Source organism: Takifugu flavidus, chromosome 15 (assembly GCF_003711565.1).
Source record: "Takifugu flavidus isolate HTHZ2018 chromosome 15, ASM371156v2, whole genome shotgun sequence".
NCBI classification, from domain to species: domain Eukaryota; kingdom Metazoa; phylum Chordata; class Actinopteri; order Tetraodontiformes; family Tetraodontidae; genus Takifugu; species Takifugu flavidus.
In genome coordinates, this window is record NC_079534.1 from 1,049,181 (window position 1) to 1,068,225 (window position 19,045).

The 19,045-nt window shown below is 46.7% G+C and overlaps 1 protein-coding gene across 3 annotated transcripts in view; it reads right to left on the reverse strand.

Moving 5' to 3' along the window:
* Positions 1-18,913, reverse strand: part of spsb4a (splA/ryanodine receptor domain and SOCS box containing 4a) — a 34,982-nt gene extending 16,069 nt beyond the window's left edge. The window contains exon 1 of one of the 3 annotated variants that reach the window (XM_057056133.1): positions 18,625-18,913. The gene's annotated coding sequence lies outside the window, so the exon portion shown is untranslated. Of the gene's footprint in view, positions 1-4,562; positions 4,853-18,544 lie in introns of those variants that run through there. The other 2 variants (XM_057056135.1, XM_057056134.1) reach the window with 2 other exon arrangements.
* Between the last annotated feature and the right edge of the window lie 132 nt (positions 18,914-19,045).

Sequence of the window (19,045 nt, forward strand, 5' to 3'; positions counted from 1 at the left end):
ACACAGCTGCCTCAGTGTGTGTCACTGCGACTAGCCGGTGGGTTTGGGGTTGACGCTGCATGGAAGATTCCGCTGTAATTGCCACAAGAGTTCAGCCAAAGTCAACAGCAGTTAACACTGCACAAACTCTGTGTGTGTGCGTGTCTCAGCGGGCCCAGTCTGGCACGGCCTGTGCGGGACACTGCGGCCCGTATTCAAGGAGCCACTTGATCTCGCGACCCTCGTGTCATCGCGGCCGCCCTTGGGTAGAACCCTCTCAGGAGGCTGGTGGTGGGCTGGCGCGGCATCTGCTACTGTGAATACATGCAACATGTTTCAGCCATCTGTTGTTTACTTTCTCTCTCCATCTCCCTCCGTCTCTCCGTCCATGAGCAGCCAACTCATTTAGGAATAACCACATTCGTTTTCCTCCGTCACTTCATCCGAGCTTGAGTCGAGCGGCGCTGGTTAGGTTATTATTCGTTCGGGCTTGAAAACGTTCACGTTGCTCTCAGAGAAGCGGTTTCTAGCTTCTTCTTTTTCAATGGCTTAATGGAAGAAAGTCAAGGAAAAAACAACAGAGAAAAACAGAGGGTCCTGGTGTGTGGGTGGCTTCATCTGCTGTGCCACTAACAAGCTCCACTCAAAACATCCAAGCGTCGCACGTGTACATTCATGTGTGAAGTCCAGCCTCATTCCCATGTGTGACATTTGGCTTTCCCTAGAAACAAAACATGGATCATTACTGGGAATGACGCCTTCTGACGTTTTCTTTATTACGTTGGCTTTAGATGAGACAAACGCACCATTCACTCGCATGCTCGCACTCAAGTAGCAGGTTAAAGGTTTTTCTCCTGTGGAAGGAAAACCGGCAGGAGGAAAGCCCAAAAAAATCCCAGAACATTCCCGCCGCTGAGCAAACAATGACTTTGCCGTGTTTCTGAGCTGAACGTGGCCAGACTTTCTGTAAATATGATCTAAAACCTCGAAGTTAATTAAGAGGTTTTCTTTTGTGGAAAGGAACAACAGTGCTTAAAATAAAGAAAGTTTGGCTAACCTCTCAGTTACAATAAGCTACGATCGGGATGGTTACCAAAACGCATTAACGAGTACATCATCCCAACCTGAAGAAACACATTCAGAAACACATTCACATTCAGGGGGGCCGAGCATTTAGCTACCAGCCTCCCCCCGCTATGGAACCAGCTCCCTGTCCAGGTACGGGAGGCTGACTCCATCGCTACTTTTTAAGATCAGACTTAAAACCTACCTCTTTGAAAAAGTTTATTGTTACTAATTCTGTAGTTCCAGTTATTATCATAGACAGACAAATTATCATACTTAGGGGGTCGTTTAATCATTAGGTCACATCTTAGCTGTGCTGTTATAGGCCAGGCTGCCGGGGTCCGGAAACATGATCACCTGACAGGCCTCTGTCACTCCACTGGGTCATGGTTTCCACTCCTCTCTCTCCCCCTCTCTCCACCTCTCCTCTCCTCTCTCCTCCTCATCAAGTAGACTAGTAATGCTATTTCCTGTGTAGTTTTTCTGCCCCCCCCCTTTTGTATTTATTTACAGGTATCGCCGCCTTCAGAGCTGTATACTGACCTCCGACCCCACTGACCCACTCAACCAGCAGCTTATTCAATTCAATATCATGTATTTTTGTATGTATTTCTATGCTCTATGCCTCCTCCTCCTCCCTCCTCCTCCTCCTCTCCTCCTCCTCCTCCTCCTCACCCAGCCCCCCATCAGCAGGAGGGTCCCCTACATGAACCTGGTCCTGCTCAAGGTTTCTTCCTGTTCAAGGGGAGTTTTTCCTTGCCACTGTTGCTTGTCTGGGGTCAGGCCCTGGGATTCTGGAAAGCGCCTTGAAACAATTTTGATTGTATAAGACGCTATATAAATAAAGATTGATTGATTGATTCTCCTAACACACAACACTAGAGCAGGAATATAGAAGAGGGAGGGGGGCAAAACGCTCTGTGTGACTCCTCCGTCTGGTGAATCTAAAATTATTCCAGCTGTGGGGGGAAAAAAAACCACTTGGTGAGTAAATTAGTCACCGTTATTGCTCGAAAGTCAGATTCACAATGTCCAAAGTCCAAAAATATGTGTCTTTTTAAACAGACCTTTTGCAGTTTTGCTCACTCTTTTCAAGTCTGTACACTGCCTAAACCTGCCGTCTATCTCTTCTCAAACACTATTTTATATCAATTTCAAAGCAATCCGACCCCATTTGAACTGCAGCAGCCCTTCCGTGCTGCACAGAGACTGTTCCTCATTCCTCACCATGAATCAGTAAGGAGTCACTTCTTCTGCTTTCTGCACCCACAGGAACAGTTTTGGTGAGCTATCAAAGGCCTTCACATGAAAGCAAGAACACAGACGTGCGCATTTATATTATAACTCTTCGCAGCAACAGCTGAAGCCACCAGATTAAACAAACTACCACCCTTTTGACATTGCTGACATTCATTCCTGGAGGAGGAATCGCTGCGTAGCAGAAGATGCCAGAGCCAGACATAAACTATACTGTCTGGCTCCCAACAGGATGTCAAAATACAAACTCCAGACTGGGAATTTAAATATATCCTGCAGCTGATGGGAAGAAATGTTACTCTCATATATATGGACTCTTCGGAAGCACTTCTAATGCATCTGTCGTATTTTATTTTTCCTATATTACTCCTCCAAACAGTACAAAGAAATTGCTTACCGGTAAATGAAATTTCCCCGACGCATTACTTTCCATTGTTCCCCTCCACATCCCTTTTTTCTCTCCTCTCTTTCAGAGTCAGACGTCTCTGTCATCATAATGAATCACGCTCCCTCGCACATCTTCCTCCTCTGCTTACATCATTCTGCTGTTCTCAGAACCGAACATTTCCTACGAAAAACTCCCTCAGTCTGTTCCTACAGGATTTGTTCTGGTGCTCATCTATGAATGTGGCACAAGTTCTTAGGGCTGAATATTATGATCAGAATGTCCGGATATATTAAAATATCTTAAAATGTTAAAATGTAATGGCAGCTTGCTGTTGGATCTTAAATAATTTACTTGGATAGCGTGGATGTTGTCACCAGTTTTTATGTCCACGCTTAAGCTGCAGCGCTCTACCCATAATATCAGAGCACATGCAGTTACTGCTGTAGTTTCTATACATGCCAGCCCTTATCAAATCCAGTCCTACTCTCTGCACACACACACACGCCCTTGAAAGTGGCATCTATAATGCACCAGAACTAGCAGCAGATTTATGTGGAAGATTTACAACCCCAGCATTAATGAAACAGAATCAAACTTTCCATGAATGCATGGTGCACCTGCTGCTGCTGCAGTCTCGTTCGTCCAGCTGCTTGTGCAAGAGTGTGAAGAAATGTGTCACCCCAATACAAGCCAAACGCAAGACGTGAATTTTTAGTGCTGTCATGACGCAACGGCATTGGGCCTGCTTCTCTTTCACCGTTTTTTTCTGGACAAATGTCAGCCCTGAGGAGGCTAAAGCCTGTCGGTGATGAATGACCAACGAGATCGCCTGAAGAGCTGTGCCGGGTTTATCATTTAGTAACCAGATTAGGTCTGACACTAGATATGTGGGGAAATGCCCCTTTTCAGTACACATTAACCAACAAACTGGTTTCACTTAAACACACAGGTAGTGGATCAAAAACTGTTCCACCAGAACATGTATAGATAGATAGATGCAAGCCTTCTCGTTGGATCCCAACTTCAAGCCAAAGAAAGCCAGATGATGAAGGGAGGGAAAGAGAGAAAGAGAGCTGTGGAATAGTGCAGCGAGAACACACAAGGGGGTCGCTTTTAAAAAACAAGGCAGCCTTTACCATTGAGGATAAATGCGCCGCTTTTCTGAAAATAAGCAGGAGCACAAAGCAAAGAGAGGGAACGAGAGAAAGCAGGGGTCAGCAGCTGACAAAACAAAAGGATAAAGTCAGAAACGAGGGCCGTTATCTCTCTATCCCAGGACAGACCACACAAATACACCTTCCCATCCCAATCCAGGAACAAAACACAGCCTGCCGGGGCGCGTGGAGCAGGACTTGAGATTAGGAGTGTTTGTAACATAAAGACAAAAAGCGTGTTTAAAAATAGAAGGCAGGATATATCCTATTATATGTGAGCGGGGGGAAATCCTAGGATAGCTTATCTAAGAACTCACTACTCTTTCACACTCTCTCTCTCTCCCACACACACACACACACACACACACACCACACACACACACACACACACACACACACACAAGCAGGCAGGCAGGCAGGCAGGGGTATCCCCGCTGGCCAGCTGGGTCCTCCAGACTATTAAGAGAATTAAAGGCGACGGAAGATAAGCACGAGAGAGGAAAGGAGGGACCGACGGAGGGAGAAGAGACACAGTAGCATTTATGAGAGAGGAAAAGGTTAAATATACAGCTAAGAGTGCCCATATGCTGTTTCAGGAAACAAAACTTAAAGGGATCTTACAGAAGCTAAATTTAACTCTCCGTTAAGGATCCTGTCCCTGAATAGATTAATAACACTGACAGATATGGAGGTTCTTCTTCTCCCTATCACAAACTCACCCGTTCAGCGACTATCAACAGTTCAGCCACTTAAACGGAACCTCCAGCTGCTCCTCAGGCGGCTCGCAGCACGTCCATGTCCCGCTCCTGACAGCCCGACAAAACAGCCCAAACTCCGCCGGCTTAAGGAGGTTGAGAAAACCCCAGCAGACAGGAGGAGGAAGACACTAGTAACCCCTGAGTCAGACTCTCATTCTGCCCAGAGCTGCCCTCCTCTTCCCTCCCTTGGTCCCTCCTCCGGAGCTTATCTGTCCCGAGGCTACGACTTCTCCCTCACACACTCCCCTCACCAGCAACTTCCCTCAACATGCTCGGGCTCCAACTTAAGAGCGTTTCCAAGGCAGCGCTGGTGTGACGTACGTGAAGTGGAACCACAGCGCGGACTTGACTGCAGTTTCAGCCGCACTTGTGTTAAAAGAGAGAGAGTGAAAGAGAGAGAGAGAGAGAGAGAGAGAGATGAAGGGCTGAAAGCTGATCCCCTCTGACAGCAGCCAGACCAGCAGGCAGCTGGGAGAGAAACACCCGGTTCAACCCCCCTCCACTCCCCTTATTGTTACAAAGAGCTCACACCGAGCTAGCCGAGCACACCAACCCCCGCCTCGCTCGCGCCCGCATGTTGCCTGCAAATACTGCACGAACGAGATCAGCCCCCTGGAAATAAAACACAAAGAATCACTTTTTAAAAAAAGGTTCTTGCGTCCATCTTCCACCCATCTAAGGTGCTCAGTTCTGCTGTGTAATCAGCTCCTTCCCGCCATCACCTCACACATCTTTTGACATCACTGCGATGATGATGTCATGGCACCAAGTTTGGGTCTGGTCTTTCTTACTGGAACTGGGTCCCACTCCATCAGGAAAGTGAAAGTAAAAATGAAATAGTTGACTGGCAATGACTGTGGTCCATTTCTCTTTGTCTTTCAGGGCTGCAGACGCCAGAATGTCAGTGAATAATGCATGCTGGGATACAAGCAGGGCCGCTTTGTTTCAGAGGACTCGCGGCAGACAGGAGTGGTCACAGTCGCGCAGGGCCACTCACTTCCTGTCCAGACTTCCTTTCCCAGGACCAAAAAGACCACCAGGGAACCAAAATCCCCATAACGCCAAAGCGGCTACCTTGGCGAAAAGAACCTTGAACTGCGAGCTAAAGCTCCAACCATATAATAAAGCGCGATTTGCGTTCACCTATTACAACGCGTGGCTTTTCTGAATGTGTTCAACTATGTTGTTTACCAGAACCCACCAAGTCTTGGAGTCCATAGAGGTTGCCTGGTAACAGGTTCTTAAAAATATGGATTTAACAAACAAGACAAACTGTGTTCGGCAGTGCTCTTTGGCCGCGCCGTCTGTCACTGATAATCGAATCAAATTCAGCCAGAAGAATGATTACTCAATAGTTTGAGCTGGTCAGTGACTCGGTGTTGACTCAGGTGTGTGAAGTCCAGATACGGAATAAAATCCCTCAGGGGCTGAAACGGAAGAGACGTGTGGATCCATGCAAACACGCACGTTGGCTGCGGATCACCTAAGGCGGACATGTTTACCTTGGAGTTCATAAGCCACACGCCAGCCTCGTGTGCGAGGTGTTATTCTAGACACTGGCCATGTAGGTCAATGGTTTGAATGTAAGCAGTCTGTGTAAGCTTAACCTACTACAAACAGGTGGGGGGAGGTGGCGTCGGAACGAGGGTAGAAATATGGTGAAAATCTGGGACTCTGGGGTTCTTTTAAAGCAGACTGCTTCACGGTAAATATCCCGATTACCCTGTAAAACACGGTTTAAAAATGCAGCTTTTCCTGCTTGTATGATATACAGTATGCGCTGGATTAATTACCATCTCTATTCCGTAATCCTGTTTTCTACATAAACCTATCAGTTGTTTCACAAAAGCCAATTAGGTTTCCCTCGTTTCACGTCCTCCGCGAAGATTGTGAAGGTTTGGATTAGCAGCAACAGCAGTCTAGAGCGTCCCGTAGATGCTGCACCGATATAAAAGGATCAGCTGAACAGGAGCACTTGAGGGCTCAGACTATTATTTTAGCGCTGCCAAATTACTGTTTAATTAGCACGCAGAATATGCACAGTCTCACTCCCCAATTCTGTCGGATTAAAGGCTTTTCTGGGTTTTAGCCTCGGAAGGCTTTGGCTCAAACCAGCGATCTCTAAAATTGATTGTGCTGTCCAGCACTTCCTCTCTGTCGAAACTAGGCGCGCTCTTTAATAAAGTAAACGCGTGTACGTCTGCATAAATCCAGAAAAGCTTTAACATCTTGAGCTGTCCGGCCTAACAAATTAATCTAGTCCAACTTCTCTCAACCTAAGAAAGAATCCCTTTCTTTCTCTACTTTTTAGTTTAATTTAGCGCTTCAAAATGAGGACTGGCTCACTTAAACCTCCCCCGTCTCCTCCTGGATGGACCCTGCTGTAAATTGGCCCCAGATTTTCTGCCTCGAGGCACATTGACACTTAAGGGACCCCATGGGTTCAAAGGAAAGAGCAAGAGTGTGTGTGTGTGTGTGTGTGTGTGTGTGTGTGTGTGTGTGTGTGTGTGTGTGTGTGTGTGAATGCAATCAGCAGAACAATAGGGCCGCATACACACACAGAATTAGGGATCAGCGCCTCACAGCTGAGCAGTTTACTCACAGTGGATGCATGTGCATTTGCAGGTGTGTGTGTGTGTGTGTGTGTGTGTGTGTGTGTGTGTGTGTGTGTGTGTGTGTGTGTGTGTGTGTCTGGGGGGAAGGTGCTTCCTCCTGCCAACCCACGTGTCAAACACAAAGCCATCCAACTGTCCACACGACCTGAGGGAGGAGGATCAACCAGAGAGGAATAGATTGATGGTTGGGGGACTGAGCTAGAATATAGAAGAAAGAAGGCAGCGGAGTGCGGGGGTCTGGCTCTGAAATGAGCAGCCCTGGGGTGAAGGGTGAGGACAGTCAGGGGCTGCATGTACAGATGGGCCCAGGGATGGTGGGGGCACCCCCAGTCTGGTAGGACGAGCTATTAGTGAACATGGAGTTAAATGGACACCTTGATGACCACTGTTTGGCTGATATTTCCACACTCTGCTAGCTTTTCCAAACCTCTTTAAGGTTTTACACAAGATTAGCAGACGCTGCATAAAACATGGGTTTGTGATTTTACCTTGTATTCAAAGGTTCCTTAAGCGAGCGCGTTACAATGGTTATAGAAATAAGACAAAACAGTACGACTGACAGCTGCGCATCGTGATGTCATGGCAACTGAAAACGTGGATGGGAATGCAATCCCATGGTTACTGCGCTGTTGCTTCTAGGCTGCACTCTTCCACCACCAGCAAGTATCCTGGATACATTAATGTAAAGCGGATGTTGCGAGGCATCATCCATCTTTATGGGTTAGCGTTAAACATTAAGTAAAGTTTATTGTGCCTTATTTTGCTGTCTCCAGCTCAACTGGATCTGGAGCGGAATAATGCAAACACAAACGGAAAACTCGCCAAATAAATCCTCTTGTGCGATCAAAATACCCTAATTTCACCGTTCCATGTATTAGAGGATCACCGGGAGCTGCTGTGCTGTCTGAAAACAAAAAAAGAGCCGGTAAAACACACACATGTGTCGATACAGGTGCCGACCACCCGAATACAGCAGGTAGGCATTAATTCAGCCCGGCTGCACAATCAATGTTGGTAAATGGAGGCAGCAGGAGGGAGGGCTGGTGATCTGCTGGTTTCATTTCCATCTCCCCCCTCCCCATTAAAACACACCCCTTCCACGTCTTCTTTCATTACAATCCTCTCCGACTGAGTCACGGTCTGAACGTGTACCACACACACGCAGTTTTCCTCTGGCTTTCACACTTCAATTAAACTACCCCCGGGTATCACGTCTGTGCAGCTTCCAAAACCACCACACTGACGGCGTCGCATCCCAAAACCTCGACTCGTTGCCGCGGTCACCACGTGTGTTGACGCAGTAATTTTTGCTTTTGTGAAGAGGGCAGGGTTTCGGTCAAAAATATCTGTCTTCTTCTACGATTGATTTTTCATCGTCGCATCTTCACCTTTTGCCTTCTTCCCTCTCTGTTCCACATCTCTTCTATCCTTCCTCATCTCATAAATCAATGTGGCACCTCCCTTGCCCCCCCCCCCTTCTCCTCCCAATGCCAATACTCTTCATCATGCCCCGTCTTCTCCAACATCTGCCGGTCTGGGTCTGTTACCGCTGACCTCTCTTTGTCACGTGCAGAGTCTCCTTTCCACTGTCCCACAGGGGCCCTTCATCACCCTGATGCCCACATATACCACAGCTTTTGATGGGCTGCTGACCTCCCACCCAAAAACCGTGAGCACAGTCAACCGCTAATTGCAAACGTTCATTACGCTGCCGGGATATTCATCAAAATAAACATCTCATCAAAGGCAAATCCGTCAATTAAAAGGCACCCTGCACCACAATTCAAAAGAGCATTGGCACATCATTGATTAGAAGCACAGACTGCTATAGCTGCACGAGCACCCAGAGTGTAATTCACATTTACTTCCTCGTCCTTTAATCAAGTCAGGAGGTTTGGATAACAGCTAAGAGCCCGGAGTGCCTTGAGGCGTCTGCCACTTTTCCAGTGGGTCTGCTGGACTCGGCTCTTTTCCCCTCCTCTCACGCTCAGGCAAACGTCTCTGAGCTGCAAATGATATCCTGTCAAAGCGGACAGTGGTTGCTGTGATGCTGCAGGGAAGCGGCAACGGAACGACCGGCGTTGTGCATTTGTGCGTGACGGAGCCGAGCGAACGGCGTGCTGGTGAGCAGGAACGGACGCGTGGCTGCGGTCAGTATGACATCATCGCAGACGACGGGCGATTCTGCTGCTGCTGGGACTGAAGCTGTCAGACTGCTGCTGCAGCACATCTGTGAACACTCAGATGTTAAAAAAACAAACATATTGGGCCTGAAAAAACAAAATCAAGGCTTCGCAAACATCAATATCGACATGCATGAGCTCTACTTTAAGTCAAAGTGAAACAAATCACTGTTGAAAGAGGAGTGTGGGAAACTTTCCGCCTTTAATAACACCTCCGCTCTCCTGGAAACAAGGTGGCACTTATACTTGTGAGTCGAGGGAAAGAAAGCCGAAATAAAAAAACCTTAAAGTGAGTTGTGGATTTCCTGACACAATAGAGAAACCATGCAAGCTCTATTTGGCTGCTACATGGATGCTAAGGTCAAATCTGGTCCTGTAGCAGAAGGCATCCACATCCTGTCCTTTCACGGGCCGTCACTTTCTGAGTCACGGCGACACCGTTTCGCTTCCCCAGGTGGCAGTGAACAACAGGAAATGGGAACTTGACAAAACCACGGTGACATTTGTTCCAACGTCAGCTCCCCTCACACCTGCCATGTTTAGACAGATCCGTCCTCGTTGCTGCCACTCTCATGCGGTGACACATTTCTCGGCCACACTTGATTGAACCTGAAATCACGACTGTTGCATGAAGACGACGATGCTTCAAGGCGTGGCTTTCAAAAGAAAAACCAAAAGGAGAACAGTGAATTGGTTTTTATAGAACAGTATGATGCCACATAGAAAATTACCTCTGACCCCCTTCTGCTTTTATATAATCATAACTGGGAAAATATGGTTTTTGAAGTTATGATTTAGAATGTGACCTCTGGGGCCACATTTCCTTTAAGGGGTTCCTGAGATATTGCCTTCACAAAAAAGCAGCCGCAGACAGACGGCTTAATGCTCCCGGCTGCTGCTGTCGGTGCGCCGGAGTGAACACGGGGTTTGTTCAACCCGCAAGAGACTGTAAAAAATGGGTTTTTTTGTTGTTATTTGTTTTAATTCACAGCAGAATTATGGCAGGCACCATTTAGACAGAACAAAGCTGATTGCTTCTATGTTTCCATGAGTTTGCTGCCTGGTTCCATGGCTCATTGCTCATCTTTATTTAGGTTCAGTTTTATTACTTAAGGTGGGATGTTATGAAGGTTTAACGACAATAAAACAGAAAAAAATATGGGGACGCTCTTCACAGCTGCTGACTGACAGCACGGACGAGAGGGAAAGTGGTCAGACAGACACGTCAGAGAGGTCAGGGGGGTGGGGGGTGAAGCGCAGCAGCATTCTCGGCTCATGGTGAGTTATTGCACTTGCTGGTTTATTACGGCTCCATTTCCTCCAGGCAGACTGGGAGGCTGCTGCAGTAATCTACTTTACTCTGGGATTAGAAGCCCTCTGCGGGTGTCACTCTAAGGCTGCCTGGCTGTCTGTCTGTACAGTCTTGACCTCTACAGCGATTTCCCTGCATCATCCAGGCGTCCTGGAACGTGAACGCACATTAATTCAGACATAAGATAAATTGGAGTTAGGAGTTTTGTGATTTTGCTTTGCAAGTTCATGAGGGGTTGCTGGAGTCCATCCCAGCTGCACTGCGTGCGGTGAGGAGTCTCCGGTCATCCTGACGTGCTGGTTTTTTGGACCGTCGGAACACCAAAGCAACCACTGAGCCAGCTATTTTTATCTTTTGCCAAAAAAAAAGTCACTGTAAGTCAGTGTTGTGTAGAGGGCAGAGGTCAATCCCTTGAGCATCTCTGTCTCAACACATGACCTTATTTTTTTTAATGTACCAACCTCGCTTTAAAAAAAAAAACAAAAAACTCTCGCACGCCATATGATCTATCATATGTTGCCATGACAACCACTGAAATAATGAGGAGGCACATTAGAGATGCGACCGACAAGCATCCAGGCGACAGATTTCTGTAGGATGGCGAAGGCCCAACATGGAGGACGTTTTTACAGAAAGGAGGAGAGGACGGGAGGAATCAATCAATCGATCCTCCCGATTTCTCCCTCGGCTGACAAACGTATGAAAACTGCATAAGGACAAACACACGCATACACACACTCACTAACCATCGCTGCAAGTCAGGGCACGCCGTTCCGACTCTCCAGTTTCACAGCCGCCTCCTGTTTCTTTGACTAATTCAAGGCGATCACTCAGATCCGTTACAAACGCAGATCCGCCCGCTCAGAGGCTGAACCCTGAAACCAAACAGACGCTCCCCCCATCAGATCACGACCGTCTGCAGCTGCAGCCCGTGTGGCGCTGGATTGTCCATGCGGTGATGACAAACAGCTGGCTCACATGTGGCCGACGCCGTGCGTCTGGCCGACACTTAAGTCTCTTTATTTCTCTCCTGTGGCAACAACCGAAGGCATTCATTATTTAAACGTGCATTTCAGCTCTTGTGGCTTCATCCCGAGCGCGTCTTCTCTCTCAGCCAGCTTAATTATTATTCGCTCAAGTTGAGCAAACGCACAAGCGTGAACTTGAATGGGTTTTATTCCACTCAGCAGCATTATACGGTATTTACAAAAGGAAGCAATGTCAAAAGCTTTAAAAAAAAAAAACACGCCGATCAAGGACGCTCTACAGGCCTGATGATGTTTTCAGTTTCCCACTAATGATCAATAAATCATAACAGGATTACAATGATCCCCAACACAGCCAGCTTACATCAGAGGTGTCTGATGACTATCGATCGCCGTTATGTGATCGAGCGGTTACAAGCATCTGTACAGCAGCCTTGGGGACTCCTCCGTCACGCCTTTTCACCCTCCCGTATTTCTGGAGCGGTAGTCACACGTGCGTGTGTCTCCGAGTGCGAGGTTCTTTTTTCATACCGGCGCACGTGTGTCACCATCTGCGCAGCAAATGCTGTGACGGAACGCCATGTGCCAGCGGTCTGGTTTCCGCTCACGGGGGCTGTAAAGCGGCCTGCTGGAAGGTCGGGTGGTAACGGTGAGTGGAGCCGGTTCTGGAGTTATTATCAGGTTATCCTGGTGGTTTTGATTATACAGTAAAGTTGGCGGGGGGATTCATCCGTTACACACCAGCACATATCAGCAGTGGGGGAAAAACAGGCATTTTTGTTTTCTTCTGCTTTAAACCAGCGTCGACGTCAAATGTCTGTTCGGCCGAGCCGCCTCCAGTTTTACATAGCAAGGAAGCTGTCCACACTGAGGTGTGATGAAAAGATGTGATTCTTTGACGCATTTCAAATCATCCGCTAATGTGAAAGGGAGCCCCCCTGAGGGTGGGGGGCATTTTGAACTCTTGATCGCAGTTCAGCTCTGGATAAAGTGTCGTGTGAGATGGGATAATGAGACTTTACAGCAGCGGCTGGATCGTTTCACGGCCACATCATACAAAAAACCAACACCTTTCCATCAAAGCTTTTCATTCTCCATTGATTTACTCATTATAAGAAATGTTTTGGGGGTTTTTTCCTTCCCTTCCGACTCCGCATTCAGTTCAGTTCGCAGTTTGAGAACGATGTAAAAATAATTCAAATACAACATGAGAAAACTCATTTACACCAATCATATTAAACCCAACATATAAAACATATGTTGGGTTTAATATGATGGATAAGACCAGTGAGTCATCACCGTCTTCTCTCACTTTGACAGAGTGAGACATCCTCTGCTGCGATACCCTCCGCTCTTCCTTCTCATGTGCACTTTAGGCCTCTCTCATCTCAAATTTCCTTGCACCTCTCTTCTCTTTTTTCACTGTTCACATCCCTCTTCAGCAGCTCGCCAGCCTGAAATGGCTCAAGATTACAGCTTTTCTTGTTCCCACCTCAGTGTCTTTTCCTGTTTTCTTCCCTCTCTTTCCACCCGTCTGTTTACCTCACGTACACCCTCCTCGACGTTTCCTCTCTCGGTTCAGCCGTGAGCGCGTGTCCATTCTTTAATATGATGTCATTTCCCACATTTGCATGATTCTCTTCTTCCTTCCTCTCCAGTAAAAGCAAAGATCAGCATAAAGGCATTGAAGACAATCCCCAAATAATCCAGACTAGCGCACAAAGTCCCTGACAAATGTGCCGCGCTCATCCATCATTAACTCACTATTAAGCAAAAATAAGCAGAAAGCAGCAGCTGCGCCATGCTGCGAGCTGCTAGGCTGTTATTTCCCTGATGTGCATGTTTTGTACCTTTGTTGAACCCTGAATTAACTTTTCCCAAATTGGAGGCTTTTCATCAATTCCTGGCCTTCCTCATTTCCATGCGCCTGTTGGAGAGAAATGACGCGAAGGCCTATCTCCATAATTAGGGCCGACCAGCCACACATGGGTCTCCCCCGACACTTCCCCTCCAAGTCCTAAATATTCATGAGACTCTAAACGCTTTCATGAGCTCTGCAATTATGGCCAAATTTGGGGAAAAAAAAAAGAAGAAGAAGAGACGACCAGAGACAAAGACGGGAGAGACTTTTGGATCACAGATGGAGCCACAGTAGGAACATTTCCCAGTGTTGTGCAGCTCTGTTAAACGGCCATTTAACCTGATGACACTGCTGCTCCATCATTCCACGCAGCAAAGCGTTTATTGGAGGTTAAAGAGTTGACTAGAATGCAGGAGTGATGCTGCAGGGTGAAGGGAGGAAGGTGGGCGGATATGCCTGATGCACGCTTCTCCTCTCTGATAAGCTTTGGCAGCGCATGTTCTCGCGCTCGCTTCAAACCACTTTGCTCGGTTAATCCTTACTCGGATTGGAGTTAGGGTTGCGAAATTGCAAATTTCTTTAAATCACAGTCGTGGTCTCAGGGGCATTCGAGAACTGCCGCCTTTAAAGTTAACAAGAAGGTCATGGGTGAAGTGGTAGAACCTTCACAGACTCTAAATCTGCCCTGAAGGCAGACGTCTAAAGAATCATTCTAATAAATATAAAGTGCGCAAATAGGACTGCATTTCCAGCCTGCTGACAGCTGCCCAGGCGAATCAGAGAGGAAGTTTTTGTGATCTCGGTTATCTTCAAAAGTTGCCTTTCATCACTGCTATCAGGAGCCCTAACTGACTGGCTGTTTCAGTCACAGCTTGACAGTCACAGAGGCCGTCGGTGATCGGTGCGATTCAATGGTTACCGTATTTACTAGGCCTAATATCAGATAAATTCCGGGAAATGGTTACAAAAGCTGTTATCTTTCAGAAGCATAGCTTTAACGTGCAGGTATGTTAAGTTCCTCTGAGTTCGTGCACATATATAAGTGCAAGAGGGGACCTAAAGCATCGAAGTGACCACAGACGCCGTTTTATCTTTAGCCAAGAAAACCAGAAGTGTCTGGCCACTTTACGTTACGGTTTACTGCATTTCCTGCAGCTGCAATGCCCCTTAAATGCACCGACGTCTCCCAACATTGTTAAATCAGTCTTCTTTTGACATCATTAGGGGTCCTGTTAAAGGTGACCTGACGCAGGCTTTCCTATGAGCACCACCCTGTGCTGATCAACCTGAGCATAAATCCAATAGATCATTAAATATTAGTATGGAAATCAGGACTCAGAGCCCTGTCTGGTCTATTTTTAGGCAAGTGTAGTCGGAGAAGCCTGCTTGGATTCCCGTAACACAAACACACAGAGATGATATGTGAGAAGTCCTGGCAGGACTTTCCATGCTTTTACTTTTGTTCACAAAGAGCCGTTTAACACCATTTTGTAGGCATTTTCCCTGACGATGACAACCAGATTAACTTAACAAGATGCGTCGGTTGGCTGCAATGGAAACAAAAGCTGTTGCTGTTAGTCCCACAGAGCTGAAATCACAAAAAGAATGCAGCATTCAGTGCTAATATCAAAGTGTTTGCAGATAATGATCACGGCCGATCAAACAGAAATACTTCAACAATCAGAAATGAGCTGAAATGTACTGGAAAACGCTGGGAATAAAAGGACCAAAAGTAGGGGGCAGATTTGGCAACCCCAGATTTTCCCATGACTCACTGGCGGCTGCATTTCCACCGCGGCCTTACGTACCAGACAGATGATCCAGACACTCCCAATGACGTGGAGAACAATGGACTAAAGCAGGAGACAGACCAGCATCTGTACGACTGTACAATAATGATGCTGTGCTGAGGGCTTGCCTAATCTACCAATCTTTTATAGCTTCCGCGATAAAATGAGACGTATCCCGCCAATCAGAAATGTTAAATGAAACGTTGTGCTAATGAGACTGAATCCTTAGGTTGTCAGACAGACAATCAACAACATTTGTGTAGGGAAAAACTCACCATGAAGCTAAAATCCAGAGTTCCTGTGATGGCTTTTGATAAAAGTTAACTTTAGACACTATGATAGGAAAGGAAGTCACATGACAGGCAACAGGAAATGACACACAAAGATAATCAACCGACAAAGGTTTACCAAAGAGTGGACTTTAGATACAAACATGCTGTCTGTCCATCACCATGCTAATGATATCATGGCTACCCCCTTAAACGGCTCTAAACCCACTGTTGGCTCATCAGGCTGAGAGGAACTTGGTTAATGTTCAGCTGCTGCGATCACAGCAACAACCGACTTCAGCCACACAGGAAGGTGAGATGATGAGTGGCTGAACTGATGAACAAGCTAAAGCCTCACCGCGTTCATCAGTAACGTTTAGCCAACCCGCATTATTCTGACACCATCTGATGATCTGTCCCTTTGCTGCAGTAATGCTCCAGTTGTCGCCGTCTCCAAGCTTCATTTAGACACCGAGCACCCATCAAGGACAGGAAGAACACGCCGCCTTGCTGTGTTTCTCTCTCTCACTGACTTTACTGTCCACCGAAGCATGAGAGTGCCGTTTTCTTTGACCGACGTCCGCGTATTTGCATGCGGTGCGTTTTTGAGAGCTCAGCAGTCTATCAGTGACTCTCCAAAGGCAGCTGAATATAAATCCATTGCCACACCATCTGCCAGCATGAGTTGCATACATTTACATGCTCGGGCGCGGTCAGACAAAATGATTGACAGGCATAAAGGTTCAAAGATCAACAGAAAAATGGTAATTACATACGTAGGCGCAATCGCTCTCCATCTCTGGGTGTATAAGTAGATATTCTAACATAACACAAATGATCCTCAGCATCTTTTCCATATTATCGTACAGAACCAATTAGCATCAAACACACACTCCAGGCGACGGTTATGAAATGTGTTACTAATTACCACATACATAGATATAATTGGTACATTTAACAGATTCCATTTAACTGGAGTCCCTAAAGGGCTTCAATCAGGGCAACAGAACAAAAGTAAAGTGGTGCAATTTAATGGAATTGGAGCAGCGCGCTGTGCAGAAAGGCTTACAGACAGTCATTAGGAAACAATAAAGGCATAAAAGGGGAAATAAATAAATAAATAAACGGCTCATCAAATGAACCTAAAACAGCAAATGTGACCTGGGGGTTTGAGAAAGAGAAACGAAACCAGAGAAGACGCTATGAAGGAAGACATCAATATCAACTAGCACCCCGTCATTGGGCGGACGTCTTTCGATTCAGAGCTCCTCGTCCCTTCGTGGGTTTCTTGCAGCGTGTTTCTGTGCATATCGAGTGTGGTGGGTGAGGTAATGCTGCAACAGGAAATAATGACAGCTGATGGAGAGCGGCTCATAAGAAGAAGAAAGGTCTTGGCACTAGATCGCTCACCGTGTCACTGAGTGATGAGCGTTGTCGCGCGCTGACGTGACGAATGGCACACAATCACGTTGCTCCGGGCCCAATTAGGACTCAGGATGCTCTTGTACCTGTATCACTGAGTTATACGAACGCATGTTGGTCAAACATGGTGGCAGCCGAGTGTGAATCCACCTTGAGTGGATCGTGGTTTGAGTGTCATAAATAAAACTCCACAACCACCGTGAGTGGGTAGTTCTTCTTCTTTTAGCTTCTTTCTGGCAGATGGCACCTACTAAAGTGTGCCTGGGCTGGTAAAAACAAGCAGAGGCATCAACTGTGCTCAAACACGGCACTAAGCAATTCCACCCGACGTAAACATGAATGCCTTCAATGGCAGATGCCACATATGGGGCCCAGCGTAGAGCCTACGGGCAGCCATAAATCCACATTTAGATACTTGTTGACGGCTCTCTCCGCAGACTCACATAGATCCTGTTACCATCAGCAGACCTAAGCGCTTCTTCCAGACAGGCCACAGTAAAGAAATCCACTTTTTTTTTAGATTCTTTCAGATTAAAATCATTACTCATTATACTGCTAAATACGGTGAATTACAAAAACCAGGAGCAGTTTGAATGAAAAGCCATTAGCAAGCTGAAACCACCAGCTCCTATTGCTAAGCTGAGTCAAACGACCAGCTCGTGTAATGGATTTTAACTTCCCATCACTGCTGAATGGAATGAGGAGATTGCTGGAGAACAAATGTTGAAAAGGACAGGGGAAAGGTTGAACAGACAGAGGAAGAATTCCAGGAGACGTGTGGGAAGAAAAAGTCCAACTCTAGCTCAGAAAAGAGGAGCTAAACCTGGAGCAAATACGTGGTCTCACATAATGACCAGCTGGTCAGACAGACAAATAACCGCCTGTCACATTACAATGGCCCGTTCCATCCTCTCCACCTCCATCTTTCTCCCCACCAACATCTGATACTTCTTGACAGAGCATCCATCATCTTCAAACCTCCATCTACATGCTCCTGACAGCTTTTTCTGAGCCAATTACCTGCAAGTAAACCACATGAAGTGTCACTGCACCTGGCACCCGGTTACACACCCGTTTGCTTCAGCTTCCTCTGCCAACTCCACATCTTACTTCTTTCTCTTGCCATCTTCTCAGTTTTCGGGTCATACCCCTCTAACTCTAGTTACAGACCAATTTCTCACATTACCTCCCATGCCGAAAACTGATCGCTTGCAGGAAGGTGTCCTTACGTCTAAAAAACACTTCTAACTCCATGCAGCTTTAGGTCTTCATATATATACATGCCCGTAGATTATATTTGGATCCTGGAGGAGCGCCCTGATGCAGTGTGAAAAGTAATATGTGGGTACAACATTGCAGATTTTGAACAGTAAACCAGCAGAAATGACCATGTGAAATACATGCACACAAGCGCGCCTCGCCAACAATCCTGGTTTTAGTTGTAAGAGCTTGAAGCACACATATTCTACAATTAAAGTATTATCGGCGAACTGTTGTAAACCCACCTGGGTTTTCTCGGATTGAAAAGCAACTTTTTGAAAGCAACCCTTTTACTCGCCTCCCCAAGAAACTGTGCATAACCTACCGCTCCAAACGGTGCGCTCACTTCATCAGTGTACAGCGGAACACTGACAGAAAACGACTCCAAACGGCACTTTTTCCCCAAAAGATTTTCGCAAGAACCGCGGCCTTTCTTTTCTCCGACGGCGATGTCCACCTTATTCCAGCGTTGTTATCTATGTTTCTGCGCCCCAGCGATAGCTCCTTTGTTGCTGCGAACGTCGGAACATCCAGACAGGCAGCCCGAGAATCCCGTCACTGAGGGTACGTTTACTCGGCAGCGGATTCTTGGACGCTGATTGGTCGGTTTTACTTCTGCGCAGCACTCAGCTCTGTCGTCATTGGATCAAACGGGGATGGTGCGTTCACTGTTACTCGTAAAATTTCTGAAATTGTTGTGCAAATAGAAATAGCTTTACAAATGTTATATCAAACTCAAAATGTAT